The sequence below is a fragment of the Protopterus annectens genome, chromosome 4.part1 (assembly GCF_019279795.1).
Source record: "Protopterus annectens isolate FY-2018-M chromosome 4.part1, PAN1.0, whole genome shotgun sequence".
NCBI classification, from domain to species: Eukaryota; Metazoa; Chordata; order Ceratodontiformes; family Protopteridae; genus Protopterus; species Protopterus annectens.
The window spans coordinates 97484408-97497213 of NC_056734.1; the positions used below are offsets into that span (position 1 = coordinate 97484408).

The 12806-nt window shown below is 38.7% G+C and overlaps 1 pseudogene; it reads left to right on the top strand.

Annotated features, from left to right (window-relative positions):
* The window catches only part of LOC122801180, a 57674-nt pseudogene that overhangs the window by 26698 nt on the left and 18170 nt on the right, over positions 1 to 12806 (top strand).

Below are 12806 nucleotides of genomic sequence, written 5' to 3' on the forward strand. Positions count from 1 at the left end.
TTTTTTTAATTTCTTCAAGTTGTTTGGGTTTTTAATACCATAATGGGAATGGGCCACATTCCTATGTCAAAGTATGATTAAAGTTCATGAAATCAGTATTGTTTCCATTTTTGATGTCAGCTAGTAATGCACTTCACAGCACTTGCAATGTGCCCAGTAATGTCTCCTTCTGCAGTTCATATGGAGTTACATGTATTGGTAATAGAGTCTATATTGAGTCAGTGAATGCTTAAAAAAGTGAACGCTGATTCTTTGACCCTAGTTAACTGAACGCTCACAATCCCTGACACTCGGAACAGCAATTTTTCAAAACAGCAATTTTTCCCCCAGGGGAAAAAAAACACTGTTACACAAAAAAAAATAAATAAAAAACTTAAAACAATATTTAATGTGGGGGGCTATGCCCCCTACCCCCCTACTTAAATATACAAACTCCGAGATCGCACCACAGTGGAGGAAATAGCAAACTCCCGAAACCAGCCCAGCGATTTGTTTCCCGTTCCGGGTGTTTGGGATTGTCAGCGTTCGCTCAAATAGGGTCGATGAATCAGCGTTCGCTTTTTTAAGCGTTTGCTGATTTAATATAGACCCTGGTAATGTATCTAAATACAATTGTAAATTCTTTTTATAAGACTCATTGCTCCTACTACTGTTAGGACTGTCTGGGTATCTTTCTTCCACATTGCTCTTGTTTCTGCCTGCAGATTCTGCCTGCAGATTCTGCCTGCAGATCCTGATATTTTATGACTTTGTGGGTCTCTGTACACAAGAAACTGTAGTCACTGGGTGTGGCAATGATCAATGCTACTTTTGTATTCTTTTCTCGGACAACTATACCTGGTTTTCTTAATGCAGATGAAGACACCTCCACCTTTAAGTCCATGTCTGTGCGGCTGCTGGTCTAAATAACCTTGTACTTCAGGAGTACTTTCTCCAGCTTTAAACCATGTCGCAGATGTCGACATTCTCAAGAGCGAAGAAAGCTTGTTCACACCTGTACTAGGCTGTTCATTTGAACACTGCTGCTGTAGCCTAAGCTATATGGTTAGGCTACCATAGCTTACACTTGAGGATGAGGGTTCAGAAGTCCTTAGAGAATGGTCCTAGCAAAGCATGTATTAGACTTAGGGAAGGAATCTAGTTTACAATACTTTGTAAAAGTATACACACAGGACCAAGTCGCTGCTTCTTAAAATACTTCTTATATCCAACCTTTCCAAAAAGTTACAGAAGAAAAATCCAAGACCTTAGTAGAATGAGCCTTGACTGTGCCTGGAACAGTTTTGTTGTTGTGGAAGTAACAAAAAATGACAGCATGACAGCCATTTGGAAATAATCTGATTTGATACTAGTTGTCCTTTGTTCTTACCTTCACAAAAAACAAATGACTCATAAGCAGTTCTGAAAGATTTTGTTCTGTCAGGATAATACCTGCGTTGTCTGAGGGCATCCAAAGTATGAAGTAACCATTATCCCTTATTTTTAGGTTCTGGAAGGAATTCAGAGAGATGGATAGCTGGGCTTAAAGCAAATTCTGATACCACTTCAGGCATTAAAGAAGGATTAATTCTCATAGAAGGCCTTTCTTTATGTAAAATGAGATAAGGCTGACCCGCCATAAGAGCTTGAAACTCAGATACTCTTCTTGCAGAGGTCAAGGCAATGAGTAAGACCATTTTCCAAGCTGGTTCCAATGGAGCAAGAACAAGATTTCTCTAACACAAAGTTCAGATCCCAAGGAGAAGCCACTTGTTTTCCAGAATGCTTCTTGTGCGACACCCATTTTAAAAAATAATTTGCATGAGACTGCACTGAAGGAGAGGAATCCACAGGCAAACATGCTGAAATAGTCAACAAATGAACTTTTCTCTATGGGTAATACAGGTCATAGGATAGTAGCTCACGCAAATAATGTAAAACCAGAAAAACACTAGCTTTGAATACGTGCAAGTTCTTTTGTTGGCACCAACCATAAAACCCTTTCCATTTACTAATATATTATTTTCTAACAGCAGGCTTTCTTGCCTCCAATAATAACCTGTTCTATGCCCTCAGGAAAACAGGTGCTTTAATTTAAAAGTATTAAGATTCTATCATTCAAGCAGTCAGTCTCAGTTGTTTGAGGGTCTATATGTATCAAACATCCCTGTCTTTGTAAGCAGAAGATGGAGAACCACAGTTTCCTAGGCCAGAACAAAATCACCACAATGATCCTTGCAGAGGTCTTCTAAATCTTCAGAAGTACCCTGAATATTAGTGGAAAGGGTGGAAAAGCATACAGGATCATTCCTCTCCAAGGAAAAGAAAAGTTTCCCCAATGACTCTTTACAGAACAGGCAAAAAATCTATTTGAGGTGTCTCCAATAGATGGAGCAAATCTTGGAAAACTCTTTGATCCAGCTCCCATTCATGAAGGTATGTCCTGGTCCTGCTCAGCCACACAAATTTCCTGTAAGATGCCTGTAGAGTGAGACTGTGCTAAAGGGTATATCACACAGAAGGTTCCTCTTACTTTTTTATGTGCCACATCACTGTGCTGTCTCTTAACCCTTGTAGAGGTCCCAGGGACCAGAGAAGATTTAGTAAGTTGAGAGCATTGATGTGTTCCGATATGTCTTTTTTTGTCTTAAAAGATCCTACTCTTTTATCCCCACAGACACTGCTTTCCAAAGAAACTCTGAGGCGCTTGTTGTAATTTGGTTGTGCTGGAGAAGGAGGGAAGAATGGGAGACCTGGATTCTGAGAGATCTTCACCACATAATCTTTCTTTTCACAAATCCTAAAATTGGAATTTGAAAGATCAAGGCATGTTGTTGCTGAGACCACAGAAATTTCGGAAACATTTGCAACTTTCTCATGTGGAGTCTTGCAATAGGTATCATGAGACCCAAAATCCTAAAAAAATTCCCTTGCTGAGACAGACGTCTGACGGGAAAACCTCAGAAACAGTTCTAAACACAGACCTTTAAACCCTGCACCTTGTGCTTGTAAGGTAAACACCTTAACCATTATGCCAACCTCCCACTTGGAATATCAGCCTGTGTAGGAGATCCCTTACCAAAATGAAGGATTCCTGGAACTTTTGAAAAATACTCTGCAAAGATAAACAAGTTACCTAAATAAGAGAAAAAATGTGAACATCTTGCAATCTACATAAGGCTATCACAAGTGCTAGACACTCTGTGAACACTATTGGAGTGGTAGATAGCCCAAAGGGTAAGTCAAAGAACTGATGATGTGAACCAGACACACTAAAACCTTAAGAATCACCAGAGACCTGGGTTTCTAGGAATATGATTACATGAATTTTTAAAACCTAAGGTCACTAGGAAACTCAAAAGGGGGATAAGGGGGTAACAAGTTGTAAAGCGACAGCAGTTTGAACTTGTGCACTATCACAATCTGGTTTGGAAAGGAAAGGTCCAGAGCTGGTCTCCAAGAGGCTTCTTTCGTTGGCGTCAGAAACATCTTTCAAAAAAAAAATCCTTCTCCAAACTTGACAAGGAATGACAGCTGCAATCACCCTCCAGCCAGCATATGCTGGAAGACAGGTGGGAAAACATGAGGTTGATCAACTGGATGAGGAGGAATCCCCTAAAAATGAGGGAGAGACTCTTGCTGCTATTTATGATCCTAGCTAGATTACTCTTAAAAGCCATCTGTCTGAAGTAATTTGCTGTGAAAGAGAGAAATAAATGGAGGGTCAGACTTTCTAGAAGATATAAACAATTGACAGGGTGGGAGTTTAAGGTCCATCATACAATCATTCACAGTTGTTAAGACTGTTCTTTTTCTGGGGGGGGGGTCCTTTCTTTTTGGAATCCCCCTGCCACTGCTTTTTATATGTGCACTTGCCACCAGATTGCTGGGACTGTTTATTAGAATACCTTAGTAAACTTGAAAAAGGAGGGCTGAAAAAAATCAGAAAATCCCTTGAATCAGCTTCCCTCTCTAATCACACGTTTTCATGATCTCTGCAGCAAAAGGTACACAAACTAGCTCTCTATTCAAAGGAGAAGTAATAATTTCATTTTTGACATCCTCCATGGCACGTTTTCCCTGAGGCACTCTGTGCAGTACACTGCATCACCATGTTGCAATTAGGACCCGATCTGGTCAACCAGGGGAGTGGTACCTCTTCCTTGGTTCTATTACAGGGATGAAATGTATACAGTTGAAAGGTGTACTAACACTCCCCCCCCCCATTTTAATAACTTATTCCCTTTCAAGTTAAACACTGACCTGTGTTTGTAAAGGTCAAATTACAAGTAACAGAAATGTCACACTTAAATCACAGTAGGTCAAGGTCAAATGTGTCATACGCATCCAATAAAGATAGACTAGATGATAATACAAGTGATTTTGAAGAGAGGTTGTCATGAGAGCTGCATAGTGAGTTGGTGCAATTTTGTGACATACTTGATGTAGGTGATCCTGCAGACAGTGATTTGACAGTGTTGTGGAAATGTGATCAGGACCTTGAATGACAGGTTCTGTTAGGTGTACATGAAAGCTGAGGTGGCCTGCATGAAATCTTTTGTGCTTGTCCCTCCTCCCTTGACTAGTTACAATACTTTCCCGTGAAGCACTTGTAGTCTCATGTGATCTGCCCCCATGTGTCCGGACAGTACCCTATCCTCTTCCAAGACTGACTCCTGCAAGGAAGCCACAAATGCTCAGTGTGCCCTCCTACTACACACCAGTGTGATCATGCCATTATCCTTAGTCTGTGCCACTTAAATGTAGAGGTGCAAATCCTCACGTATACCCTGGAGGACTCAGACCATATCCAGTTAACTCTCTGTGGTAGTGCTTTGAGCCCTGACAATATCACAGTACATTTGCTACCAATGCTTTTGTGTTTCCTGCAACAGCTGTAACAAATTCCTACATCTCTCCTCCCTTTAAAGGGTGTCAATGTTGATACTGTTACCTCTGAATGTCTGCCATTATCCTGAAAGTGTTCATCTGGGTTTGGAGATACTGGTATGGAAGTGCATGGATTTTCTCCCTGTACAAGCATGAGTGTAATGTCAGCATGTGCTTGACTTTGTGACTCTATAACTTCCCACAGAGTTACTAACATGTTGTGGGGGTTTGAGATCCTGCCATAAAACATGAGGATTGGATGCCACCTTCCTCAAGCTGCCTCATAAATATAACTATGTTGTTATCGTCATCATCATCATCTTCAACAGCCATTCAATTTATTGCTATAGTGGAAATGTTTGTTTCTGCTGCTAACCCTGTAAAAATATATCTGAAAGCATTACTAATAAAAACTAGAATACACTACTGTGTGCTTATTAAAAAGGTGTGGGGGACACTTAGGATCATAGCAGGTTACTAGGCTGTCAACCCTGAGGTAATTTTAAGCCTAGTCGTTTCATCCCAATGTGATACCATAGATAATCTAGTCAATACTCAGGACTGTATTTTGTAATGACTGTCTATATCCAGGACGGCTGTTGGTGCGATCTCTGGTAAGAAATTACAGTGCCCCATCCACTTACCAGGCACACTGCCTTCTTTCTATACCGATGTGGAAGGTTCACCTATTAATAGAATTTATCATGTGTTTAGTGTAATAATTCCGTGTCAGAATTCAGTTCACTATACAAATATATGTCAATGTTTTTATACCAACCTTCTTGAGATTGAGAAAATGAGTGTTGTTGCAGACAATGGCAATAGCCAGTGTCCACACTACCTCTGATTATTCCAGTGCCATAGTCATCCCCATAGATGGAGAAGTATTCCTCATCTGGTGTTAACTGGATAACTGCTATACCTCGCCCGGACTGGTATGCATAATTTCATACTGCCTCCCCTTGCTTCTAGCACATCCTATCATATCATTTGCTCTCTTCTTGCACTGTGTTACTGTGTCTATGTGTGGTTTCTTCCACCCACTCCACTAATATGCAAGACAACTCAGTTCCAGGCTTGTCCTCTCAGCTTGTTTGGGATCCCCCTTTACCACACAGACATTTCCCATATGTCCTAAGGGCTGCCACGAGGATCCAATTTTCCTCATGGCTGAAGTTGTACTTTCTCTGCCTCCATCCCTTGTTTAGCACCACCCCTGCACATGAAAAAAATGCCACAGTCATGCACAAAAGTCTTTTTAATATAATTATCAGTCAAACTACACAACAATGAAAGCATGCCTGCCATCATCCTATAAAAAACACAACAATGAAAGCATGCCTACCATCATCCTATAAAAAAGTTATGTAGCACAAATCCCATAATTAAATACCCATGCAAAATCTCAGTCCAACCAACTAGAATTGTTCTGTAGTAATATCCAGTTTCATAAATGCATTCAGAACGTTCAAGCAACCACTCTTATAAGAGATTCATCCTTCCTTAGCCCCTACCATTGTCATGTATTCATAATACTGTCATTTTTCAGTGACATTTAGAAATCTCCACGTAAAGACACATGTATGTTCAACCAACTACACATCCTTACCAGTTAGGTACTTCACATATGTATGCCTGATCACTATATGACAGCAAAATAAATGATTTTCTCAGTGAACACTTATTTATTTTTTTAAGTGTTTCATATTAAATTACAATATTTTTATTAATTTTACTGACATTGGTAAGTCTGTGGTTTCCTAACTAATTTTCCACCTACCATGGTTTCCTAACTAATTTTCCACCTACCTTGATAACCACAAGTTAATGTGGCAGTGAAATTATTGCATGTAAATTCAGGTCCATTTACCTATTTTGCATGCAAATTAAGCTTTTTTTACCATTATCTCTATGAATCACAGTAATACGCAAATGTGTATGGCCAATTGTGCATGTAATTTGTTCTCAGCTGCTCATGAATGCAGCTTCAGCTTGAAGTGAATAAGCTGCGAACACCAGTCTCCAGCATATCATGTGAATGCACAGATAGCCTCAGATATGCTCAGATCTAAGTATATTTAAAAAAAAATGGAATCTCATGTAAGACAGCCTGTGCAACCAAAAAGTGTAATATCTGCCCATCTAACATCATCAGGCACACTTTCTCACCTCAAACCACTCAACATTTCATAAAAGATGGCAATCATACACATAGTAATATGTATTTCTGCTCTCACCTCAAACCACTCAACATTTCATAAAAGATGGCAATCATACACATAGCAATATGTATTTCTGCAATCCCCCCACAAAAAAAAAAAAAAAAAAAAACATGACAATTACCTTATTCAACCTTTCCTACCTCCTACCTGCATGAATACATGACAATTACCTTATTCAACCTTTCCTACCTCCTACCTTCTGTTCTTTAAACTATCCAACAAGTTGTCCACACAAGGATACACCTATGTACAACATTTTAACCACTTTATTTTTCTAACATGTTAATAATAAAAGCTGGGCAGTTAGTTACTTGCCTAAGGTCTTTAAAGTGCGAATGAGCAGAGATGTGTATGGCTGCAATATCTGAAAACTTACAAAGTAATATGAAGCCGACGGCTTTCACATAGTAATTCTGATACATTTAATGCTTAACTGTAGACACTTCATGCTTTTGGCTTTCATGTAGTAGTTTAGATGCACTTAACTTTAGATACTTTACTTTTCCTTATTCATATAACATGCACTTAGCTTATCTGCATACACATCTAGACACACTCTTTGTGTGTGCCTCAATGTAGCTGCAAAATCTTAGGCTAGGAATTCTACCGACAGTCTTTGAGGTCACCACATTAGAGATGGGTAAAACATTTGCTTGCAGTACAGGAACAGTGTGCTTGGTTTCCTCCATGGATACACAACTTCAAGAGTAGAAGATAATAACATGCGGTGCGTGGGGATAAGTTAATGTGACATGTAGCAGCTCATTCAGGAGCACACTGTGAGATTTTTACATCTACAGCTGCACAGCAAAGAGAAACATTTTAAAAAGTGTAGTAAAAGGGACTGTCAACACAATCTGAACTCTAAAGTGCTCTAATGTACAAATCAGAAGTACAACTACATGATTTTCTTTTTGGTGGATTTAGCAATGTAATTTAACAATTCTTTAGGCCACCGGATTAACATTTTTATTGACATTTTTGCTTTGTGTTTTGTTATTTTTCTTTCTCCCTGGATTGCATAAATACTGTCTACATTTCCTCAAATACTGCCTTTGAGGGAAAAAGTGGATGCATACTTCAAGCGTTTCTGCACCAAAATGTGTGGCACAGTGTACGATGATGGGGGCAAATGTGCATTAAAAAAAAACTGAAAATGGAAATGCATTAAAAAAAAACTGAAAATGGAAATGCAAAAAAAAAAAATAATACAGTTGCATACAAACACACACAATCCTGTAGTGTTTGTAGACTGCAGAGCAGAACAAAAATTACAGTCACAGTTAAAAATGTCTCAGCAGTATCCCATATTACATCAGGCTGGATTCATGAGCACCTACACTATGTGCAAGTGTACATGATTTGCATTCAAAAACATCCCTACCATGTTTTTTGTGTTGTCTATTCACTCCGAGAGATTGACTAAGTGCAGACATAGTCTACACACTGTGGTAGCTTTTATGAATCCCCCTTGATATTTAAGGTTGTAAGAACATCAGCAGGAAAACTAAAATTAACAGGAGGCAAATGGGAATCAGCGGGAAAACTAAAATTAACAGGAGGCAAATGGGAAGTTATGCTTGTGTTGTCTATTCACTCGGAATGGTGTACACTTAGTGTAGGCCTTAATATATCCAGCCCATTTCCCATTGTTCATACACACAAGACTTATGAGGGCTGAAGTTAATCATGTTTTGACACCTGAGAAGCACTTGTGGCAACAAATAAATAAAACAAGCATTTCCTCACTTCACATCTGCCAATGGTTTTGCATGAAAAATTACTGTCCCTCCTAATAGTTACAATTCTGTAACAGAATAGGAGGATTATAGCAAGTCATGGAACATTCTAGATTTATGGTTTTTCTTTAGAAAAAAAAACATGCTAATGCAAATCCTCTTACTGTGTCAACTTTTTAATTTAATGCTGGCAATCTAAACCATTCCACCATTAAGGCCTTTGTTGATGATGGTTTCTGATTTTGCTCCTGATTCTTTAATTGAAATGCTGCTGTCCATTATATACTGTAGCTATGAGGCCACTATCTTAAAGATGAGTAAACACTTGTTTTCTGCTCAGGCGCATATAATAAACTTTCCAAACCTATACAATTACTTTGTTAAGAACATAGCAACACATGGTGTAATGTACATGCTGGACAGCAGCTCACCCAGAAGCACATTACTGTACAACATTTGACTTCTGTACGTATCCAGCATGATGGGATAGTTTAAATAACCTTTAAATAGTTTGCTTACCAAGCAGTAGCTTCATTATCATGCACCTTCCATTTATGAAGACATTCATATGTAGACACCATTTTGCCTAGCTGTCATTGTTACATCATCACACACTGTTGCATCATAAATGCCTAAGGTAATAATACACACAGGCCAATGATTCTCATCCAGTTTTGTTTCAAGTGCAAACTGATGAACTAGAAACTGATCTCCAAACTGTCTTATTCATATCAAAACTAAAGTTATGGCCTCTTTGCTCGGTTTACTAATTTAAATACTTATGGGTGCAGAATTAACAATTTTGGTTGTTGTATTGGCTGTTTTTAAATACATTTTGTGACTGTAAAGTTTAGTTTATATTCCCTTCTTCTATCTGCAAATATATACTTTTGGTCTAATTAAAAAAAAAAAAAACATTCAATATAAAATGAAAAAAAGTTACAAAACCAACAGAACAAAATTGTGCAGTTTTACTATGTATGTACACTTAGATCCTTACATTTCAAATAATATTTAAGGCATATTGTTTCAGGACTATTACTTTTCTTTTTCAGCTACAGATTCAAGCACACATCAATATCTGGTTGATTTAAAGCTTTTGGTTTGAAATAAAGAAGTGGCTTAGCTTTGCAGCTGTTATGCTTCTGATTTTCATTTAGTGCGCAACATCTGGAAAGACAAAGCATATTCTACAAACCTAAAGCCATTTATTATTTCTATGCAATCTTTGAAATATACATGCACATTAATACACACATATATGAATGTGACGCTACACACTTACACTCACACACACACTTCTCTAACATTTTCTTGAGTCTCTTCTATGTTTAATTTTTAGGATAATATTAAGACAAAATTTTAATTTTATGCATGTGGTAAAAGAATCGAGTATACTGTAAATTGTCCCATGAACGAAAAACGTGTCAATGTTTTCTCAATGTTGCAGGGCAACACCATTTAAAGTAAATTAAGTAGAAATTGTCATCTGCTTGTAGTCACCAGTTAATGCATCATTCGTCTGATATTTGCCTTACAGATAAGAGATTATACTCCAAACAGAACAGAAACCTAGTCAGGTGCAAACAAAAACAAACAAAAAAAGTTGGTTTGCTTGTAGTCACCAGTTAATGTATCACTCGTCTGACATTTGCCTTACAGATAAGGGATTATACTCCAATCAGAACAGAAACCTAGTCAGCTGCAAAAAAAACAAACAAAAAAAGTTGGTTAGATGCAGTCAGGCAAAACCTTGTACACCCCTTCCAAAGCTTATTAACAATGTATCCACTAGCTTTGTCCCCAGTGTGACGCCCCTCATCCACCAACCCAGTAATCAAGGAGTCTCAATCCTCACCACTAACACCAGTGAGGGGCATTAACATTGGAAGGATAACAAGTACACATACAGTAAAATACAACTTCCCTTAAGAGCAAACAGAGATCACATTCAGTCTGGGGCTGGTTTCTCCCTTTCTCTCTAGATCCCCAATAAGACTCCCAATGGCACAGCTACAAGTACAGATCTCAGCCAAGTGGTCAAGCCAAAATCTCTAGCACCCTTTCTGTCCAACCAGTGCTTTATGTCCCTGCCCAAGTAGCTGACACACACATACTTTGAGATATGAATTATATACAAACACACAGACACTCCTGAGGAAGGCTGGCACAGGTTCTCCAGCTATGCCCCCTCCTACCCAGTTTATAAGGTAGAAATCAGCGCCACCAACCACTAGTTATCAGCTACTATAAGGCCCTTCCCAAAGGGTGGCCTGTTCCACTGTGTGCTATTTCTGTTATCCAAATAGCAAGTGTAACCCAGGGCTAAGGCTATTGGAGTGACTTATACAGTATCACCAAATACATAATAGTATTCTGAGAGCTTAAATTATCTCTACACAAAACAGCCACAGTTGAAAGGTTTAACATATTTAATAATAAATAATAAAAACAAGACAATACTCATTAGTTCAACACAATAAACAAGACAATACTCATTAGTTCAACACAATGACAATAAACAGTTCAGAAATCACAGGTAATGCTGTAAAACAATATTGTGGGATAATCTGACAAATATAGAAAACAGCTAGACTAAAATTCACTGTTCTACATTCTACTTACAAGGCAAAGTGGTGGTGAGTCGTTGCCAGCTCCAAGACAAAATACAAAATGCTATTTTCTTTATGTCCTTAAATTGATAGTACACATTACTGTGAAGTCATTTCAGATTACATCATTCTTCACACTTCTACTTAAGTTTCCCAGGCTCACAGAACTTAAAAATGTAACATTTATTTTTGTAATTTGCACCTGCCAGGAAGCCACAGCAATAAAAAAAACACTTTACATGTGAAACCTAGTAATTATCTCTGTCTCAGAACTTTTTGTTGTGTCTTTTGGGTTTTCCCGGTTAGGGGTCGCCACAGCGGAACTCCAGTCTGCTAATGATTGGCAGTAGATTTTTACGTGCCGAGTTGCCAGCGCTGACGCACAACCTTCAACGAAGGTACGCCCATTCACGCATGTCTCCACACAGAAGACGCTTTAACTGAGAATCGAACAGGACGTCTTACTGTGAGGCGACAATGCTACCGCAGCACCACCACCACAGTTTATTATCTCTGTCTTACAACAGTAGAAAGAATTTTCTAGCCCAGACATCCTGTCTCCTAGCTTGAGATCAGTCATAAAATGCTTTACTCATCATCTTTCTTCGAGCAGGGTGCACTATGGTTACATTTTTGAAGCTCAAGCCTGTGGATCATATTAGTATTTACAATGACATACAATTATTTATAAAATTCTATCTGGCTGGGCTGGCAGCCCCTCAGTAATTCTATCTGGCTGGGCTGGCAGCCCCTCAGTAATTCTATCTGGCTGGGCTGGCAGCCCCTCAGTTTTTCACACGTAGTATAGCAATAGACTTTACAGGTTCCAGTCCACAATACTAAATTCACAATCAATCCAATCCATCAGACTCATCTGTATCATCTGCAAGGTTATGCTAATATAGTGTAATTCAGAAATATATAAACAGGGCTCTACTCAAAGGTAATAAACCATTATGGCTTGGGAAGCTCTGATTTAGGCCTTGTAAACATGGAGAACGTCTCTGAAGAAATCACAGCTGTGGTGGAAAAGGGGCTGCCAGTAAAGTCTGATGCTACATCAAACAGATCATTAATAAACTACAGGAGCATAAGGTTCATACATGTGATCCACTGGCTTACCACTTAGCTCTCTAGAAGAACCCAAATGGTGAAGTGGGTAGCCACCGATCCACACCATTTGAAGTGACCGGTGGGTTTTCTTCTAAGGCTGTTTCCTCAGTCCTCTTCTTTTCAGATGTCTGAGTCAATACCAACAATTTCTGAATCAATTAGTACACTTCCTTCCGAAAACTTAGCATATTTCTCCTTTCTTCTTCCAGTACTTGTATTACTGTGCATGGGTTAGTTATAACCCACTGACA